The sequence below is a fragment of the Sarcophilus harrisii genome, chromosome 4 (genome assembly GCF_902635505.1).
Source record: "Sarcophilus harrisii chromosome 4, mSarHar1.11, whole genome shotgun sequence".
Classification (NCBI taxonomy): domain Eukaryota; kingdom Metazoa; phylum Chordata; class Mammalia; order Dasyuromorphia; family Dasyuridae; genus Sarcophilus; species Sarcophilus harrisii.
In genome coordinates, this window is record NC_045429.1 from 396524798 (window position 1) to 396547051 (window position 22254).

Sequence of the window (22254 nt, forward strand, 5' to 3'; positions counted from 1 at the left end):
AATAAATTATAATCTATTAATAAATTAAATAATGAATGATTCATTTTGGAAACTTTGTGAAACTTTGGACAGGAGAGAGCCTAAGGATAGGGATACCAATTAGGAAATTATTGCAATGATCCAAGAAAGAAATGATAAATCCCAGAATTAAGGTGGTGGCCATGGGAATCAAGAAAGAAAGAAGCTCAAGAACTTTTGTTGGGGTAGAAGATATGAGAGTGAGGGAAAACTAAGAATAAAGAATAACTCCAATATGTAAAATTTATCAAAGAAAAGATGATGATTCCTTGAAGGAAAATATTTAGTAGATAATTGTTTTATAAGTGTATATTGTAGTCAAGAGACAACAGTAGCATGGTATAGTGGGAAATGCACTGGATTCAGAATAAGAATACTTGGGTTGAGATTCTAATCTTCCTACCTTCTACCTGTATGACCTTGAATAAATGACTTAAATTATCGGGGTCTCAATTTTATTATGTATAAAATAAAATAGACTAGGTGATCTCTCAAATTCCTTCCAGCTCTAAATTGGTGATTAATTTAATTCCATTTCATACACAGCATTATAAGTGTGCTGCCTTAGATTTTAATTCATTAGACACTTGGGGCTGAATCTCCCTGACCTAATCCATGTACCTCTTAACATTTTTTAATTATTTAAAATGATAGTTAAGAGATCAATATGTATTTGCAAAATGCCTACTATATTCTCAGCGCTATATAGTGGTGGGGAATGAACAAGTAAAACATTATTCTTTCTCTTCAAGAACTTGCAGAATAGCAAGTATAGGAAACAGGAATAACACATGTGGAACAGTGAAAAATACAAGACAGGGTATAATTGAGGGTAAATTTATCTGGTATAGATGATAAGTAATGAAGAAGTTCAGAGGAGACAGAGGTCAATGAGTACTCATGGTGATGATGTTGATGATGATGATGATGATGATGATAAGTATATTTAATATAGAATAGAAAAATCAAATCAGCTCCAATTTGGAACTTCTTTTAAATGAGACACCACCCAATGCTTGGTAATGGGATAATTAGTTAAATCATTATAGATAATGAAAGCTCACTTGGAGCTAGAGCAGTAAGAAATCTTTGAGTATAAGCTTGTTACATTTCATACATTTAACCTACATTTCATTTGATAAAATGTATCAGGATATAAGCTAGTATATGTCATGGCATAATGGAAAGAATATTGGTTCCAGAGTCAAGGATCAGGGTTATATTACTAATGGTGAGATAGTGGGTATCATTTAACTTCCCTGAGCCTCAGTTGTAACATATATAAAATGGGGGCAGGGGTTGGACCAAATGACATCTGGTTTAGCTCTTTCATCTTTAATCTCTGGGTAAGTTACCTAGTATCTTTGCCAAGAAAACCCCAATGGGGTCACATGGAGTTAGGAAACAGAACAATAACAAATGTAGCCCATATAACTTTTTGGTTCATTCCCCCCAACTCCTTTCCCAAATTGGATATTCAGAGCAAGATTATTGCTCCATTTCCAATCATGGTTTTAGAGCTACTACTGAGAAACTTTTGAGCATGGAGGTAGTTGGAGGGTGAAGGTACGAATATCACCCATCATTGCCCATGCAATATAATTCGCCAAATGAAATCAGTTATCATTCCATGATAATATTTAGCCAGTACTTAGCACCCCAATATGAATTTGGTCAAGTAATACCACCTTAATATCATTGTTTAAAAATAATTATCAAGAATATTTGTATAAAGGAAAAATAAAAATACAAACATTGCCCTGAAAGGAATACTGTCTCCTTTATATCTTTTTCCAGGAAGAGTAAATCAAACTTCAAGTAGCTGCTACAAAACATTCCTCCCACTAAGTTCACAGCAGGTCATGATATTTTGGCAGATGAGTTTATCCACTCCTGGGCTGGGTCAAACAGGTGAGTCTATTGGACTTCTCTGGCTAACCAAGCTTAATTGCTACATCTATAGCAATTTTTAAATGGACTCCCATCCCTGGACTTTTACTGGCTCTCCTAAGCTTTCAAAATTCATAAAGTGGTTCTATTTCTAAATATATACATTCTTAAGATTTAAAAAAAAAAAAGAATGAAACATAACAGGAACAAAAGAAAAGTACCAAGTATTTGAGGCCCCATTGTAGCTTGGGGGGGATATAAGAAAGTTGCCAGGAACAGTTTGCTCCCATCACTACTGTTATCCTCTCTCTCCACCAAAGCATTACTTTGTTTACCATCAGAAGAGAGAGAAAATTCAGCTTTCTCCCCTGAATCTTTTGTATGCAGCCTCAGAACTAGATCAGCAAGAAATTAAAAGGGTTTTTTTCTATATCAGTAGATAAACGGACAGTAAACAGTTGAAGAATACCTGCATATGTTCAAAAGTAGAGGATCAAGCTCCTCTATTATGCATTTCTGAAAGCAGACTTACCAAGTTCCATATGGGGTGGCAGCAGGGAAAAAAAATATTGCACATGCTTGAAGAACTGGAACCTTATTGGCTAGTCTCCCATTACAAGTATTTGCATGAATTCCATATGATAATTTATATTTTTATGCAAAAGTTATCATTTTTAACATTTGGACAGCAAGAATTAAAGAATTTCAGATGGACAGTATCTCAAGGTTCATTTACTTCAACCTATACTAGACAAAACTGGTTTGACTTGTATATTCTATATTAAATATATTCATCATCATCATCTTCATTATCATCATCGCCTCTACAATATCCCCAAAATATTATCTCCCTCTCAAAGACAAATGTGGGATAGGATCACAAGTAAATTTTTTCCATAAGTATCTATAATTGATTCATTGTGTTTGAGAGGAATTTCTTTTACTTGCTTCATTTCAACATGACCCCATATTATTTTAAAGGGAAAAAATTAATTGGTAGCTAATCTTATGATCATCCCAAGTCAGAGTGGTAAATGATTTGAGTAGTGAGAGCTTGAGAGTTGATTTCACTTGCAAAATCATGAATTTTTGGAGATCAAGAAGTCTAGAATAATAGTAAGATGGAAAATTATAAGGTGAATTCCTTGGGTCCCTTCCTTAAATAATGGAGGATCTTGGAAGAGCTTTCAAAAAATTTATTTTCCACTTTCTCCAACCATAAAGGGGAACCCCATGGGCCAGAAGTGTTGAGGTAGTGTCAGTTTGGGAGTTAAACAACTCATCTTGCAGAATGTTGAATTTCTGGAGATCATAAAATCCAAGAGAGCAATTGGATTGGAAATGGTAACTTTATGTCAATGCTTTTCATTCTGGCATTCATGTCTAAGTCCAGATTCACTTTATTTTTCTTCCATAAATATCATTCTTTCCTTTTATTGTCTTTCTCCTCCTCCCCTATCTAATCTATTCCATTTTCTAGATAATCATTCGATCATAACAATGTGTTCTATCAAATTTTAGTGAGAGAATAACAACCCTCACAGCTTTCCTAATTGTTCAGAAATTTTTCTTTATGGTATATAAATCTAAACCTGACACCTCACAACTTCCAATCATTGGTCTTAGTTCTGATATTTGGGGATAAGTGGAATATATCTAATCCTTCATTAGTATGTCAACTATTCAAATATTTGAACAAAATTATCTTGTTTCACCTCCAGCCCCAAATCTTCTCTTCTCAAAACCAATCATCCCCAGTTCCTTTGACTGAATATGATCTTAAAGACCTCTTCTGGACTTTTTAGTCCATTAATGTACTTCCTAAAATGTAATCCATCCATTTGATAACCCTGTCAAGTAAGGAAATGATATTATTCTGGCATAATGTATTGTTGAGAAAATCATACTATATTGTCTCTCAGTAAATGTCACATCCTCTTCTAGATAATCATATACCATCTCTTTAATTATACCATTCAGAATTTTCCAAGTCAATCTTACAGTCCTATTGAAAAAATGGCAAACATATATAAATAAAATGTTGTAAACTTTATAAATGTCCTGGGCATGCAAAGACAAAAACAAAAGCATCCTTGCCTTCAAAGAAATTATATTTCATTGGTGAAACACAATATATAACGTACAGATAAGTAGGAGAGAATTTAAGGAATTCTTATCCCCTTACCTATTTTGAAAATCAGGACAAAAGTTGCCTCCTTCCAGGGCTAAAGCACTGTTTTATCATCTACAAGATTCAGAGATCATTGATACCAGTTATATAAATATTATGGGATGTATTTGTTGAACCAAATTTCTCATTAGGTTCACCCCAGCCTCTCTTTTTATAATCTAAAATTTTCATTTCCTGTTAGCCATTTTTGTTATACACTTCTATATTTAATATTTTTTTTCTTTTTTTTGGCAAAGAAAACAGAAATAAAATGAACTGAATAATTCTGCCTTCAACCCATGGATAGATCTACCACCCAGAGGAGCAATCCTATACATTTTTTATATTTTTCTTTTCCTAAGCCTAGATCTCTTAAACATTTTTTTTCTCCTGTAGTAAGGTCCTCTAGATGTTTCTGTTTGTATATGGTATTGTTTTGATTGCAATTTTTCAAAGTCTTCAGTAAGAAATCTGTAATAACTCAAATAGTTTGGCCTGTATACCAGAATAATAAAGTGAATAAAGAATGTCTTTTGCTCATATTATAACATTTATTTTAATGACAAACATATATAGCTTGATCTTTAGGGTGTATAACTGACATAGGCAGTATAGATAGACAATATTCTAAATCACTAATGAACAGAAGGGGAAAAGAGTATTGGATGGCCTGCAGAAAATCCAAAAGTTCCCAAGTTTCCTAGAGAAACAAAAGCTCCTTTTTACATTTTTCTAGTATTGTTGCACCTACCCAACCTCAAATTGTTTCATGAAATTTGGACCAGAGGTGGTAAATTAATGGGTAAAGAAGGGAAGGAAAGACAACCCAGCATAGAGGAAGAGCCCATGGAAATAGAAGTAGTAGATATTTAGTAATTCCCTCAGGAGAAAGACCAATAGACATGCTATTCTAGGATCTGCCAGTTCACCAAAGTTTATGAACACCTGTGCAGTTAAATGGAATAGAATGCATTCAATTATTCTCAAATGCCAATAGAAGCTGTATTTCTAGTATGGTTCTATCAGTAGCTAGTTCATTTAAAGGCTATTACCTTTCATTCTCAAACTTGAGATTCTTTGTTTACATATTTTTCTAAGTATCTTCTTCATCTCATAAAGATATGCATCAGAAAGGAAAGAACTTTTAAAGTATAATCAAAGAAAGAGGTTCTGAAATATCCATAAAAGGGAGTAATTTAATTGACTACCCACACATTCATAATATGGACTTAGCAACTGAAGTAGTTAATTACACATGGCAGAATACTGAAGGATGATTTATAACTCAGCAACTTCTTTATGCTTCTGCTGCAACGATCTGGAGGGAAATTCTATTTAGGCAACATTCCATTTACTTTTACCCTATTGTATGGAGTGTATTTCTTTTTCTATTCTCAATTTCATGATTCTTGTACTCAATATTCCAAAAGGTGAGGACTCTTTGTTTATTGCAGGGCCATCAGCTTTCCAGCTACGGTAATCTATGATCCAAGGAAACCAGAACAGTTATTCCTTCCCCCAAAGGTGAGGATGACCAGTCCCATGATCTAGAGGGTCACCCAAAGATCATATTTAACCTTGTGTATCACCTCCTCCTACCAAGATAGATTCAGTCAAAGCTGTAATTGCTCAGGGCTGACAACATGTGACTTTGAGGAAACTCTAGAGAATTCAGGATAAATGGAAACTTCATGTAATTTATCTCATTAGAAATGTAACAAAATCCTTACTTTGGTCAAAAAATAATTTAAGAAAATGTAAGACCTCCTATAGTACAATAGGAACTGAGCTTTTAATCTCGAGGAACAAGAGAGCACAAGTATCATTAGCTTACAAGATCCTCTTACCAATGGAGATAATATCCATAAGTATGAATACAGTACCTGCTAAAGAGAAATCAATTTAACTCCAACTGAAGAAAAACTACTGAATCAATAATCCCAATGGAGTCTTCCTTACTCCTACAACCTCTAGAATTTTACTGAGCTCTGTAAGGATTCCTTAAGTTCGCCCCTTCCAGACACAGGAAGGAACTACCAACTAGTTAAAGAAGAACTTGTCAGGTATTCTCGCGGAAATTGTCACTCAGGAGAGATTTAAGTCCAAAATGTTATGCCTTGGAAACTTTTTTAAAATAGATAAGTGAATTAAGGAAGAAGCAACTTTTGGAAATATCTTGCCTAATGTAATCATTTACAAAATGAGAAAACTAAATCTTAGAGAGGTTGTATAAATCAAAGATCACAGTGGAAGAGCTAAATTTTGAACCCTAGTCTGGTTAGACATCTCATATTCTTTGCACCATTCAAATATTCTAATGGACTTATGATTATTTATTCGGAAGTTCTCTCCAACCATGAAGATCTCAACCCATCCGTGCCTCCCTATCCTGAGTATCTGTTGTTCATTTCCTACCATTAGGTTGTCAGAGAGACTTAATCAACATGCCAAAGGCCTTCCTTACTTTCTCCTGACATGGTAAAAGTACAATTGTAGCTCCCCATTTTATTTAGCTTTCCTCCTTTAACTTTCATTTATATATCTGTCCCAAAGATTGTGGACTCCTTGATGAAGGGACTAATGTTTGCCTTTCTTTGTACCGCCACAGTTTAGCACAGTGCCTAGCACATAGTAGACTCTTAATAACCATTTATTGACTGACCACATGATTAGCCCATTTTCTTTTTTTAATAGATGATAAAACCAAACTGTTTTGAATGGTTATACTTCCGGGAAACTGTACAAGGTCCTGCAACCAGAACAATGTCATATACATTTAATTTGGACTACTTTGCCATCCACAGAGAATCCAACCTTGGGCTTTGCTCTGGATGTCCTTCTTCATAGAGGTGATCTTATTCATACTTGTGACTATTTTATGCCCTTATCTAAAGTTTATAAGGTCAGAGAGTTATTGAATAGAGTTTTCCACTGTTTTTTCTTGCTAAGAATCTAGAATGGTTTCAACATATGGAGAAGAGATATATTGTTGGAAAAGAGCCATCAAGGTGGGGAGTAAGGGAGTTCTTGCAGAATCAATTTTTTTTAGAATCAATAAATAGGAATAATGGAATTTTATGTTTTCTACATTTTTCAGTCAATTAAAGAATGGCAAATATGTTGGATATTAGTAGTATAAGCCTACTTATTTGCCTATTAACACCCTCATCAAAGATTCTATCAATTTCTTTGTAGATAATACAAATAAAAACCTGTAGAGATCCTATATGATAATAACTCTTGATATTTTTAATTCCTTTTTTGGTATTAGAAAATCTAAAATTTGAGGGGTGTTTCCTAAGCCTTAGTCATCCTCACCTTTTTCATATATCTTACATAACAATGTCTCAGGGCTCCCACATTTAGTTATTCTGTAGCACATATCTCTTCTATGTACACTTGTTCAAATCTAGCTACTTTTCCTGTTTGTTCTCAATAATATTTTTATCTCTATTACAATCATCAATTTTGTTGTTCACAATCTTTGTGTGCTTTGAGAGATTTATCAGTATCATCCATCATTCATCTTTAATTTTGCGAATGAATTTATATTCTAAACAAATATTGCTTTTGGTCACCATCTCTCCCCCTTTGTAATCAAGTCAAATGTTTGTTGGCTCAGGTATTTTAGGGAATCTTTTGGTCTCTCTGTTATATCAATAGATTTAGAGTGGCTAAACTTCTGTATAAAACTGTTGTAATTGATGTCAATGTCATTTCTGTTGTCCATTTCCCATTTTTCACAAAGCAAAATATAGAAGACAGTGTTATGGACCCTGCTGCTTTTAATTATTGGTAAGCAGAATATTTGTAAGTAAGAAGTATAATTCACAAAAATGGAGAATTCAGCCAGATCTGTGATGTCATTGATTTGGATGTTTCTACAAATGATGTTGATCAGATCCCATTCGGTCAGATTTCTTTGGTCAGTGTCTTCCCATAAGTTCTAATAAGTTGCTCTATCCAATGTGCCTAAAGTCTTCCTCATTTAGTTCAAACATTTTGAGGGTACTTCAGAAGCACTCTAGATATCAACCTGGAATCTCTCTCCCTTGCCTCAGTTCTTCAGAAACTATATTCCACAACAAATCACTCTTTCATTCATTTCACTCTTCCCTAATCTAGCAAAACTCAATCCTTGGATTACTTCCACTATCCTTCTGCTCTGCTCCTATTCATATGTTGCTGAACTATAATCAAGGTATTTGATGGAAGGAATGTTCTAGGTTTGGGGGTAGATATGAATGCTCAGTAGTTATTCTAGCTATATTATTTAGTAAAGATCTTTCCATTGAATTATTTGAAATTATTTGTTAATTATTAGAGATGAACACAATGGTGTGATCTCATGAGTTATAGAAGTGTCAAACCACAGTAAACTCTGAAGACCCATAAGAATAGTCTTTGATATAGGAACCCAAACTATCAATTAATGAATAATGATTTGGGGGAGAGAGTAATTCCAAGATACAGATTCTATACATATGAATATGATTATATCTGTATACAGATTAAAAACAATATAAACTTCTTAAGGGCAAGTTCTTTTAGTATCCTTAATGCCTCAAAGATTTTCTCCACAAAAAAAAAAAAAAAAAAAAAAACCACTCAAATTAGTAATGTATATAAAGTTTTTATAAACCTTAAAGTTCTATATAAATGTTAGCCATGTTGTGATGACTGAGGGAATGAGGTTCTAGACCTATAAATAATTATTTTAGTATAGTGAACTCTCAGTAAGAAAACTCCCCTTTCAAATTCAAATCAGCAACTGCTCCATAACTTAGAACCTTGAAGAGTTGTCCAGTATATTGACAAGTTAAATGATTTCCCTGGTGCCAAATAGCCAATGAGCAATGTCAGAATCAGTACTTGAACACAGTTCTTTCTGCCTTCAAAGATGACTTCCCATTCTCTGTACAGGCTGACTCATAATTATCAATAATTTTTTAATTGAATTTAATTTAGATGACATGGTTTTATACAATGGAAGAAAAGAGTCATTTCAGGGAAATTGAATGAGAACTGACCTTAGAAATCAGGATACTTGGATTTGAGTCCTGGTTTTTCCATGTACTAGCACTGAAAGGCAAGTCACTCAACATCACTAATTTTCTAAATCTCATTTTCCTCCATTATAAAATAAGAATACTATCTTAAAATCAGATTGTGATTTTCTAATTATTAAAATCAAGCAATGAATTTTTTTTAATTTTTAAAGCTTTTTTATTTTCAAAACATGCATGGATAACTTTTTAACACTGACCTTTGCATAGCCTTGTGTTCTAAATTTTTCCCTCCTTCCCCCCCACCGTCTCCCCTAGATGGCAAGCAATCCAGTATATGTTATACATGTTAAAATATATGTTAAATCCAATATGTGTAAGTATATTTATACAATTCTCTTGCTGCACAAGAAAAATCAGATCAAAAAGGAAAGTAAATGAGTAAGAAAACAAAACGCAAGCAAACAACAACAAAAAGAGTGAGAATGTTATGTTGTGATCCACATTCAGTTCCCACAGTTCTCTCTCTGGATGTAAATGAATCTCTTTATTACAAGATCATTGGAACTGACGTCAGTCATCTCATTGGAAAGAGTCATATCCATCAGAATTGATTGTTGTATAATATTGTTGTTGCCATGTATAATGATTTCCTCATTCTGCTCATTTCACTTAGCATCAGTTCATGTAAGTCTCTCCAGACCTCTCTAAAATCATCCTGTTGATCATTTCTTATAGAAGAATAATATTCCATAACATTCATATACATAACTTATTCAGCCATTCTCCAACTGATGGGTATCCACTCAGTTTCCAGTTTCTTACCACTATGAAAAGGGCTACCACAAACATTTTTGCACATGTGGGTCCCCTTCCTTCCTTTAAGAACTCTTTGGGAGATAGGCTCAATAGAAATACTGCTGGATCAAAGGGTATGCAGAGTTTCATAACTTTTTGAGCATAGTTCCAAATTGCTTTCCAAAATGGCTGGACCCATTCACAGTTCCACCAACAATGTATTAGTGTCCCACTTTTCCCACATCCCCTCCAACATTTGTCATTATCGTTTCCTGTCATCTTAGCCAATCTGACAGATATGTAGTGATATCTCATAATTGTTTTAATTTGAATTTCTCTGATCAATAGTTATTTAGAGCACCTTTTCACATGATTAGAAATGGTTTTAATTTCTTTACCTAAAAATTGTCTGTTCATATCCTTTGATCATTTATCAGTTGGAATGTCTTGAATTCTTAAAAATTTGAGTCAATTCTCTATGTATTTTAGAAATGAGGCCTTTATCAAAACCCTTAAATATAAAAATATTTTCTCAAATTATTACTTCCCTCCTGATCTCGTCCACATTAGTTTTGTTTGTACAAAAACTTTTTAACTTAATATAATCAAAATTATCTACTTGGTGTTCAATTATGAGTTCCAGTTCTTCTTTGGACACAAATTCCTTCCTTCTCTAGAAATCTGAGAGGTAAACTATCTTATGTTCTTTTAATTTGCTTATTATTATCATATCATTATGTCTAAATTAGGGACCCATTTCAACTTTATCTTGTAGATGGTGTTATGTGTGAATCAGTGCCTACTTTCTGCCATACTAGTTTCCAATTTTCCCTGCAGTTTTTGTCAAATAGTGAGTTCTTATTCCAAAAGTGGGGTCTTTGGGTTTGTCAAACACTAGATTGCTGTAGATATTGACTACTTTGTCTTGTGATCCTAACCTACTCCACTGATCAATTACTCAATTTCTTAGCCAGTACCAAATGGTTTTGATGACTGCTGTCAAGCAAGGAATTATGGAAAGAGACATATACTCTCCGACCAAGTTTACTGTTAAGGGAGATGACTATCAAAGAATCTGAAAGTTAAGTGATACAGTGTCTAGAATACTGAGACTGAAATATGGAAGATCTGAGTTAAAAATTCTATCTTAAACACTTGCATTGCTGCATCCCAAGTCTGTTGTGAGAAGAGCCAGAAAGCACTATATAAATGAGTTGCTTTGTTTTTTGTCTATGACAGAGTGTTAGGATGGAGAAAGATTGTGGGTAGGATTACCTTATGAAAGAATAAGAACTACTAAGTTTGGCAAGAAATCCAACTAAGCAAAGTCATCCCAAGGGTATTTAATAATAAAAGTGAATACAGGGCAACAGATAGAAACAGAGTACTCTAAAGATTTTTTATAACAAGCTCTATTCACCATCAATGACAGTAAAAACCACCTTATTTGGATGCATTATATTAACATCAGGATATGTAGGATGTCACCCCCCCAAAAAAAAAAATAGGAAGAGAATAGTCTATGCCAAAGATGATATGATTCTGAGATAGTGAGGATTGATACTCATTATACATAAAAGAACAACAGCTATCATAACCTTCAGAAATAAATCTTAGATTTTACTGGAAAAAATTATATAACTGAAAGAATATCCATGCAGTCTATAAATACTTACTTTACCAGCTCTACAAAATTTTTAAGAGAATAATCTACAAATGTTTGATGAAGGTGTGGGAAAAGAACAAAAAGGCCTTCACAAATTCCATTCCACATTAGTCACATATTTATTGTCACACAATTACTGAAAGGCAGGGAATGAAAGACCCTACTGTGTTTATTAGTATTTTGGCTTGTTACTATAAAAAAAAAAAAAAAAATCTGATTCAGAAGAACAATAAAAGCTACTCTCCAAAAAGGTGTTATGCAACATTCCATGAAAATATAGCATCAAAATAACTTTGATTTATGATCTTCTAATTAGTAGAATCAGCCAAGGAATTAAAGAGACTCACAATCTCCAACCAGGTTTATTATTATTATTATTTTTTTTTTGCAATGGGGTCAAGTGACTTGTTCAGGGTCACACATCTAGGAGGTGTTAAGTGTCTACCTACCTCTCACAGATTTATTATTGAGGGGAATGATCATCAAAGAATCTGAAGGGTAGGTGACTCAGTGGTTAGAATACTGAGGTAATAATGAGGAAGATCTGAGTTAAAGTTTTGCTTCAGATGCTTACTATTCTGTGACTCCAAGCAAGTCACTTTGAGTCTTCAGCCTCAGTTTTCTTCATTTTATGACTTCTAAGGTCCTACTTTGAAATGATGATCCTATGAAGAGCAGCCTATTGGCCAAATAGAACATGTAATGATATGGATAACCCATAGAATCTGTCCATCAGTGAAGAAGTAATTTTTGGGAAATGGTTCAAATTATGATGAATTTACAGTAGAAACATTTATCACAACTACAAATGATGTCATTTATGACATGAAACAGCTCATGGGTCAACCTGTTGAGGTTGGGAAGGGACCCCAAAAGGTTGGAGGTCCCAGAATAGTGTTGTGAGATGTCTCAAAAGAATTTGCAGGCTTGGGGCAGCTAGGTGGTACAGTAGATAGAGCATCAGCCCTGAAGTCAGGAAGACCTGAGTTCAAACACTTCTTAGTTGTGTGACTCTGGTCAAGTCACTTAACCCCAATTGTCTCAGCATGAAAAAAAAAAATATATATATATATATATATAATTTGCAGCCTTGAACCCATATCCAAATCAAGGGGCAAAGTTTATTGTAACTGTAATGCCAATTGAAGTGAGCTAAGTTCCAAAAGAATTAAACAAAGAACCTGGAGCAAGTAGACTCATTTATCTAGTTCTTCATGTTATTGATATGCTAATTTTATGGCCTAGAGGTAGAACTGAGGAGTGGTCTTAGGAATTTGGTTATCACTGACCAGAAGACTTTAGAATAATTGACAGACAAGATTGTCAGAACAGTAGTATTCTAAGGTTAGAGAGTCTCGGGATCACTAATATATCTTCCCTAAAGTCTAAGGGAAGAAAGATTATTATATTCCTAGGTCAGGAGACTTTTATAATCATTGACAGACATTGCCTGAACAATAGTACTCCAAGGTTGGAGGGGCTGGAGCTTTGGATCACAGATTACAAAGCCAGACAGATTATTATGATAGAAGCCCCCTAAGGTCGGGGGTCCTTAAAATTATTGTTATATTTCTCCTGAAGCTATACAATATCAAACCAAATATGATTAAGCAAGGCTGAACTATATATGAATAAACAATGTGCTTCTGGAGATGGGGACTTTTAGGTCAGAAAGGAGAGGGAAGGGAAGCAAGGGCAGGATCTAGAGAATAAAGGCGACATTGAGGAGGAGCTGGGAAAGATTGAGGAAGGGGCTAAGAAGTAGCCTACCTGGTTCAGAACAAACTTGTCAGATGCACAATAAGATGGAAGGAAGTAGAGTATACTTTTTATAAATTAAGGTGACTTTCAAAGGAACAATGGGAATAGAATGAGTAAAAGTTCTGATATGGAGACCTAATAGGCTGATAATTAAATGGAAGGGATTCAAATGGAAGTGATTCAATTTCCTGGCATGGTGTTAGTATATTGTTCAGGTTTCACAGACATATAACAATGAGATCAGCATAATGGCCCTGTAGACCTTGAGGTTTTGGAGGAGTTGTTTTGGTTCTCTTCAAAAATGAAGGACAACAACCAATGGGCTGATTAACTTTTCTGTTCCACATCATCAATACATAAATGGCAGATTATTTCCTCTAGATAAGGCTCTGGACTGAGTCAAAGTGGCTGAGAAGGAGACAGAACATAGTGCTTTTAAGGATTCCAAACTTCTCCCAGAAAAAAAAAAAAATCATTCTCTTTTTTAAACAATATTATACATATAGAAGATGCCACAAGCTCTGAAGAATTAAAATTGAAGATTACACAAAGGGCAAATCAAGAAGCACATAGCAGGTGCGAACAGAATTAATAATTTACAAATGAAGAGTCAAGTTGAACTGGAATATGAGAACAGTTACATAATTGGAAAAATTGAGCCAAGCTCTAAAATGAGTGATAACTGGTAGTCAGTCCATGTGTTCCCTCTGAATCCATGCAGTATCAAGAGTTCTAGAGCAAGAACCTAGACATTGGTGGGGAACTTTTTGTAAAGGAAATAGAAGACATAGAAAAGCATGGATAGATTGCAATCTGTATTGCTTGATTGAAAACTCATTTAAATGAGATCTGATACAAAAGAAAGAAGCAGAAGAGCTGGTTTCAAATCTAGCTTGTGGTGATTATTTGTCTACCTTGGGCTAGCACCTAACTTCTTAATGTTGTGCCATAGTTCTCTTTTATTGTTCTGCCTCAGTTGCCTTAATTGTTCCACCTCAATCCCCTTAGTTGCAAACCCCTCATTAAGTTCATATAGTTCATTAAGACTGGCATAACTCAGAGGTTATAAATTGTCAATGTGTAAAATCAAAAAGGGGGAGTCCAGACTTTCTGTCTCTAGCCAGACACTTTCTTAGCTCCCAGGTAATAAGAATTTATGGTCCTAGCCCCACCCCCACCCCAATCTGTCAGAATCAAATTGATGGTTCCTGACTGGAGATTCCCACTCACCAGAGTTGGACTCCACTCCCCCTGCCTTTGTTTAGCTACTGTTTATAAATATGTCATTGAGAACTCACATTCTCTGCTGGATGCTGGATGCTGGATGCTGGATTCTTGGAGATGACAGTCTGATTCAGCCCCGGGACCAAAGCACAGATCCATTTGGTCCCAGAAAATCTCTCCCTTTCAAATAAATTATTAAAAAGTCTCTAATTTCTATCTTGCCTCAGTTTCTCTGGCATTATACTAAGTTGTTAATTTTCTCATGTGTAAAATGAAGTGGCTGGACTAAAGATCTCTGATCTTTCCCAGATCTACCTCTGTAATCTTGTGTATGAAATCATGAATGCCAGTAGGAAGTACTTGACAGGGAGCTGGCCTCCAAGTCAGGAAAACCTGGATTCAAATCCAGCTCTGACCAACATTGACTATGTGATCTTTCCAAAACACCAGGAGACTCTCAAAGACTATAAGTTGCTGAACAGGTTTTGTAATGCCTCAATTTCCTTAAATTATTATGCCCTGAATAAAATTATTATAGCCCCACTTCTTTGTTCCTTAGGAATGGGGAAATTAAGTTAGAAAAGAGGCCCTGAAATACCATTGAGTCCAGGTGCCTTGTCTCAAAGCCTGCTGGGATAATTCCCTCTCCTTTGAGTATTGCCCTTTGTATCCCCTTGCTGTCTCCTGCCCTCAACTTTCTTATCTTGCCCCCTCACCCAGAGTCTTCACTCCCCTTATTCTTATCCTGTGAAGATTGAGTTATAATCCTTTACTAGAACTATGGCTTGTCCAGTGTCCTCGCCACTCCCATCCCCCATCTGCCTTTGTTTCCCCTAGCTATAAAAGTTTCTTGAATTAGTTGCTGGCTGCTGAATGCTTTGAGACAAGAGTCCCATGCAACTGGCTGGCTTTGGCTAGTCTAAATTCTCCACAATTAGAATATTAAAAACCAATCTGTCTTGCCTCAGTTTCTCCAGCATTACATTTCCAGTATGCATTAGTTGAGGGATTTCCTCACTACAGACACCTTACACTAATGAAATCACAAGACTATTTTTTTTTTAATGTATGAGATCACACATCCATCAAGTTATCTAGGTAAGTGCATTGAGTAAATAACTTTAGGGAAAAGTCTGTAGGAACCTCTTTTCTCCATCACAAATGAATACTTGAATAGAATTATAGCTTTAAAAAAAACTCTTGTTCTTTAAAACTGAAAATATTAAAAAATAATATTTTTCTGGTCTTAAAAAAACAGGATAACCAGTTTGAAGGGGATAGATTGAAGACAAAAAGGCCTCTCATAAGGAAATAGTTAATCCTGTAAACAAATTTGATCAATGAGTTCTGGCCTTCTTTATCCCCTGAAGCAATTAACCTAAGACCTACCCAAGGGAAGTACTCTCTATTCCATTCAAAAGGGAGCACCCTGTTCTATTATTCAGAAGAGATGCCCTACTACTCAGAAGAGGTTCTGATATTGATCTCTGAATGGAGTTCCATTAATTCCTTGAGGATAGCTGTCTTGGATAATCATTATTGTTTGGGGTTATTAAACCCAAATTGTATTTTAACATATTATGATTTTCTCCTTGTTGTAAATTCTTGTCTAAAATTATCTTGGAACTAAAAGCTATTTTGAAGGGCATAGGGGAACTATGCCAGTTTGGACATCTCACTCTTATCCAGAAATACTTTGGATATTAGATCAATGTTAAATTAAATAAAGTTGTTTCCAGGAGACTTGAACCTAAAGCACAGAACACAGTATTAATATTTTTTTCTTTGAGATTTGGTCCAGTACGCTATGACTTTGTATAATGTTTTTCCCCTTAAATAAATGCATCATCTTATACTAGTGTGCACTGAAAAGTACATCTATTTTTCTACCCACTTACACAGCTTCCAGAGATCTTCCTGCTGTGTATGCCTATCATCTTGGCATTTCCCTGCTCAGATAAACTTAGTGTTACCAATGCATTTGGAGATGTCATTGCACACCCTCTTCCAGATCACTTAGAAATGCTTTCGATATGACTAGTTCCAACAGAGAACACTGTTCACATTTCACCAAATTTTTTGTTTCTAACAAGAAAAAATGATTCAAGATGGCAGCCATCCTATGATTCTTTTTAACTACCTCCTTGATCAATTAATGCAGACAATAAAATGCATGTATTATAGAGAGGACTTATTACTACCAATAATAATAATAATCATAATCTCATATTTATTGATGGAATGAATAAGATCCCAGCAAAAAGCCAGGTTCCTACAAGCAACCCAGGATCTAGTTGCATCACAGGGAGGGACATTATTTCTTGCCCCTAAGTGGGTCTTTTTTGAAGTGGACCTTTCTTGAATTTACTGTAAACAACAGAGAGATCAAGCAACTCTCTTCTGAGGCAGAGAGAGGCATTGACAGAATTATCTTGTCTTTAAGTGAGCTTTTGTTATCCTCAAGTGGGCTTTTGTTTCACTGGGTCCTTGTTGAATTCCTGGTATTAACAAAATTATCTTGACCCCACTGGTACTATATCCAATCAAAGGCCAAATTATAAATGTCAACCCCCAAGGTAATTTTTCTCCTATGAAGAACTTACTGGCTCTCTCTTTTTAGCTAATTCCTTTTTAGGAACTTAGCCTGCTTACTAAGCATCACAATCATGGGTTCCTTTGGAATTTAGCCCACTTTATGGCATCTTCCACCTTTGTTATGAAATCTTCCCTGTCATTAATAGTGAGTTCTGCTGGGGAATTGATGCAGTGTCTTTTCCCTTGTTGATTTGTTAAACTCCCTTTTGGAACTTAGCCAGCTGTGAAAAATATAATAAATTGTTTGCCTCTTGATTTAGAGGTGACCTACCTCTACAAATTCTTTTGAGAGACCTTTGACACTGGCCTTCAACCCTAGCACCCCATCATTTATAATGTTTCTTAAAAACCTTATTTTGACTATTTTTTATTTTATATATTTTAATTAATCTTTCCCTTCCAATAACTCCTTCCTAGTGAGCATATATTTTACAAAACAAATTCTCACCTTATCTATGTCCAAACATAAATATCTCTTTCTGAATCTTAAGATCACTATCTCTTTGTCAGGAGATCAGTGTCATGTTTCATCTTCATTCTTTTGGACTAATGATTTATCATTTCATTGATCAGAGTTCTAAAGTCTTTCAAGGTGGTTTTGCCTCCAGAATGATATCACTGAATATAATTTGTTCTAATTCTGTTCACTTTGCTCTGTATCAGTATCCCTCCCTCAACAGTGTCTTCCTTCTCCCACTGGTAAGTTTTCTCTAGGGCATCCATGTTGAGGAAGGATCTAGAACAGCCAACTTTCATTCTCCTCCCAGCTTTAACTATCCGGACTGTAACACTAAGTCATCCTCCTCCTTTCAGTGCCCTTTTGTATGTTGTCTTTTTCCATTTCCATTTCCATGTCTTGTTCCAAATTTCCATTTCCATTTCCTCAAAGCAGAAACTATCTTTCATTTTTCTTATATTTGTATCCCCTGTCTTAGCATAGTGCCTAATATAGAGTACACTTAATAAATGTATATTATTTTTTATCTTGTTTCCCCTCCAATGTACACTGCATTCGATTTGGAGTTTTTTAATTAATTAATTTATTTTTAATACACATTGCTTTATGAATCATATTGGGAGAGAAAAATCAGAACAAAAGAGAAAAACCATGGGAGAGAGGGAAAACAAAAACAAACAAAAAAAATGAACATAGTGCCAAAAAAAATAATGATGTATGTTGGAAGGGACGTGGGAAAACTGGGACACTGATACATTGTTGGTGGGACTGTGAACAGATCCAACCATTCTGGAGAGCAGTTTGGAACTATGGACAAAAAGTTTGCAAACTGTGCATACCCTTTGATCCAACTGTGTTTCTACTGGGCTTATATCCCAAAGAGATTTTAAAGAAGGGTAAGGGACCTGTGTGTGCAAGAATGTTTGTGGCAGCCCTCTTTGTAGTGGCAAGAAATTGAAAACTGAGTGGATGCCCATCAATTGGAGAATAGCTGAATAAATTATGGTATATGAATGTTATGGAATATTATTGTTCTGTAAGAAACGACCAGCAGGATGATTTCAGAAAGGCCTGGAGAGACTTACATGAACTGATACTAAGTGAAATAAGCAGAATCAGATCATTATACACAAGACTATATAACAATCAATTCTAATGGACACGGCTCTCTTCAACATTGAGATGACTCAAACCAGTTCCACTTGTACAGTGATGAAGAGACCCATCTACATGCAGAGAAAAAACCATGGGAACAGAGTGTGAAACATGATATAGCATTCTCACTCTCTCTGTTACTTGTTTGCATTTTGTTTTTGTTTTTTTCTCAGTTTTTTATTTTTCTTCCTTCTTGATCTGATTTTTCTTGTGCAACAAGATAACTGTATAAATATGTAATACATATATTGGATCTAACATATGTTTCAACATATTTAACATGTATTGGACTACCTGCCAGCTAGGGAAGGGGGCAGGGGTAAGGAGGGAAAAATTTGGAACAAAAACTTATGCAAGGGTCAATGTTGGAAAAATTATCCATGCATATGCTTTGTAAAAAAAAAAAAAAAGCTTTAATAAATAAATAAATGTACATTTATTTATTTATTAAAGCTTTTACATATATATAATATAAAAAAGAAAGAAGAAAAAAATGAACATAGCATGTGTTGACTTATATTCAATCTCCATAATTCTTTTTTTTTTTTTTTTGTATGCAAATGGCATTTTCTGTCCAAAGTCTATTGGCATTGCCTTGGATTACTGAAGAACCAAGTCTTTCACAGCTGATTATCATATATTCTTACTGTTATTGTGGACAATGTATTTCTGGTTTTGCTTATTTTGCTCAGCATCAGTTCATGTAAATCTTTCCAAGCCTTTCTAAAATCAACTAGTTCATCATTTTTATATTCTATTACCTTCATATACCACAACTTGTTCAGCCATGAATTCAATTTGAAAGAATTTTTTTTTCATTGTACATAAAACAAAATGGTGCCTTTTATCATGGGTGATCTTTTCTATCACTTGTTTAGTCACATACTTTTCCATTATCCATAGATCTGAAAGGAAAGTTCTTCTTCGCTCTTCTAATTTATATACGATGTGATATTCTATATAAGTCATATACCCATTTGAAACTAATCTTGATAAATGACTCTAAGCTGAACCTAACTCATGCCATATCACTGTCCAATTTCCTTAGTGCTCCTTTAAATTTAGAAAGCATTATTCATATAATTTATCCTCACAAGAATACCCGAGTACTACAGTTTTTACTATCCACTACCCCTTCATTTAATAGAGAAGGATAGTGAGTCTCAAAATAATTGCTGGGGCAGCTAGGTGGTACAGTGGTTAGAGCATCAGCCCTGAAGTCAGGAGGACCTGAGTTCAAATGTGATTTCAGACACTTAACATTTCTTAGCTGTGTGACCCTGGGCAAGTCACTTAACCCCAATTGCCTCAGAAGAAAAAAATTGTGTGTGGTCTATGGTCAAAGACCTCTAAGTGTCAAACTGAAGATTTCTACTTTTCTTCTTTTGACTCCATATTTAACCATATTATTAAGTACCTACAAAGTCAATGAAAATCTTTCTTATAATCTATCCTGGTTTTGACAATAGAATGGCACTATTCTATAAATTCACTATTTTGGGGCCATTGTTCTTATGGCATAGAGACATCAGATGATCTATGTTTATATGTAACACTTTAAATGAAGCCTTGAATTACTCATTAAAATTAGTGAAATGTATTCCATCACCTGGCCATCCTCAGCAAGGAGATCAACCAAATCATCTCCAATGGAGCAGTAATGAATTGAACCAGCTACGCCCAGAGAAAGAACTCTGGGAGATGACTAAAAACCATTACATTGAATTCCCAATCCCTATATTTATGCCCACCTGCATTTTTGATTTCCTTCACAAGCTAATTGTACAATATTTCAGAGTCTGATTCTTTTTGTACAGCAAAATAACGTTTTGGTCATGTATACTTATTGTGTATCTAATTTATATTTTAATATATTTAACATCTCCTGGTCATCCTGCCATCTAGGGGAGGGGGTGGGGGGGTAAGAGGTGAAAAATTGGAACAAGAGGTTTGGCAATTGTTAATGCTGTAAAGTTACCCATGCATATAACCTGTAAATAAAAGGCTATTAAATTAAAAAAAAATAAAATAAAAAAGAAATGTATTCCATCCACCCTCTCTTTCCCTACAAGGACCAAAAGAACAACCAGGGGGTTTCTGGGCATACAAGTACTATTGCAAAATATGGAAATATGTTCTGAATGACTGTACATGTGCAAACTTTATTAGATAGCTTACCTTCTCAAGGAGCAAGGAAAGGTGGAGGAAAAGGAGCATTTGGAAATTTGAATAAAAAACTCTTTAAATGAATGTTTAAAAATTAATACATGTAATTAAAAAATAAAATATAATTTTTTCAAAGTCCTATACCAAGAGATAAAGGTATAGACCAGTCCACAGGCAGGCTCTGTGAAATGGCTCCACTTAGATAAATCAAAGGGACTCCCTTGATTATCACCATTCTAATAGTACATTTTACCCCTTCTAAACAAATCTTGAATTTTTTTTTTTGGGGGGGGGGTGGTTAGTAAACAAATTGAAATTAGGCATGATAAATATACCTTTTCCCCAAGAATTATAAAGAAAAGACAGTCGCAATACAAATAATGGAAAATATAATTCCTACTTATGTTCCCTGAAAAATAGAAATGACTTTATTGGATTAACTGATCAAACTATCAATGATGAAAAGTCTAGGATATATAGTATATGTAATATAAGAGGAGAAGGTTAATTTGAATAAAATGGATTGTCAAAAGATATTTGAAACTTTCCACAATTTTGTGACTTACTGTCTCTAAGACCTGTAATTCATATCTGATACAAGAGTTATTATCATTTCTGTAGAAGTAGTTTTATGTCTGTCCTGTAGCCCTCTTTTCCATTTAAGTCTTTATTGAATTAAAAATGTCCTTGGGAAAGTAACAAATCATAAAATATTTCTGAGTTATACTTTTCCTTTACAATTATATATAAGAAACTATGTGAAAACCCAACTACATTATAATTTCACATATGAGAAGGTAGACATTTTAGTCACTGGAAAATTCAAATAGCTTTATATAAATTAATGTCAGTGTAAAAAGAAACTTTCACATTAGATAAAACTTTCTTCTTAGGAAAAAAATGCAGTTTATTTGGTCTATCCAAAATTATTACATTTATTTTATTTCTTTTTCTCTTTAATAAATTCAATTTAAATCAGTATATCAATGCTTTGATGAATTTGTGACCTCATATCTATAAGTACTACCTTCAACATACAAGAAAATAGATCCAGCCATATCCTCAAAAAAGATACATCCAGGCTCTTCTGTGCTACTCTTGTTCATGTCTTATCATAATGGCAGACTTCCACCTGATACACTGGGGACTTTCCTCTAGTTCTCTTGATTTTGCATGGATACTAAGAAAGCAAGAAAGGTAAACATCCTTCTGGACCTCTCTGCATCATTTGATACTACTGGCCACTCCCTCCTCCACAATGCTCTCTTTTCCCCGAGTTTTATTGCCTTTCCTTTTTACTTTTTCTTTTCCTACCTGTCTGATGGATTTTTCTCAGTATCCTTTACTG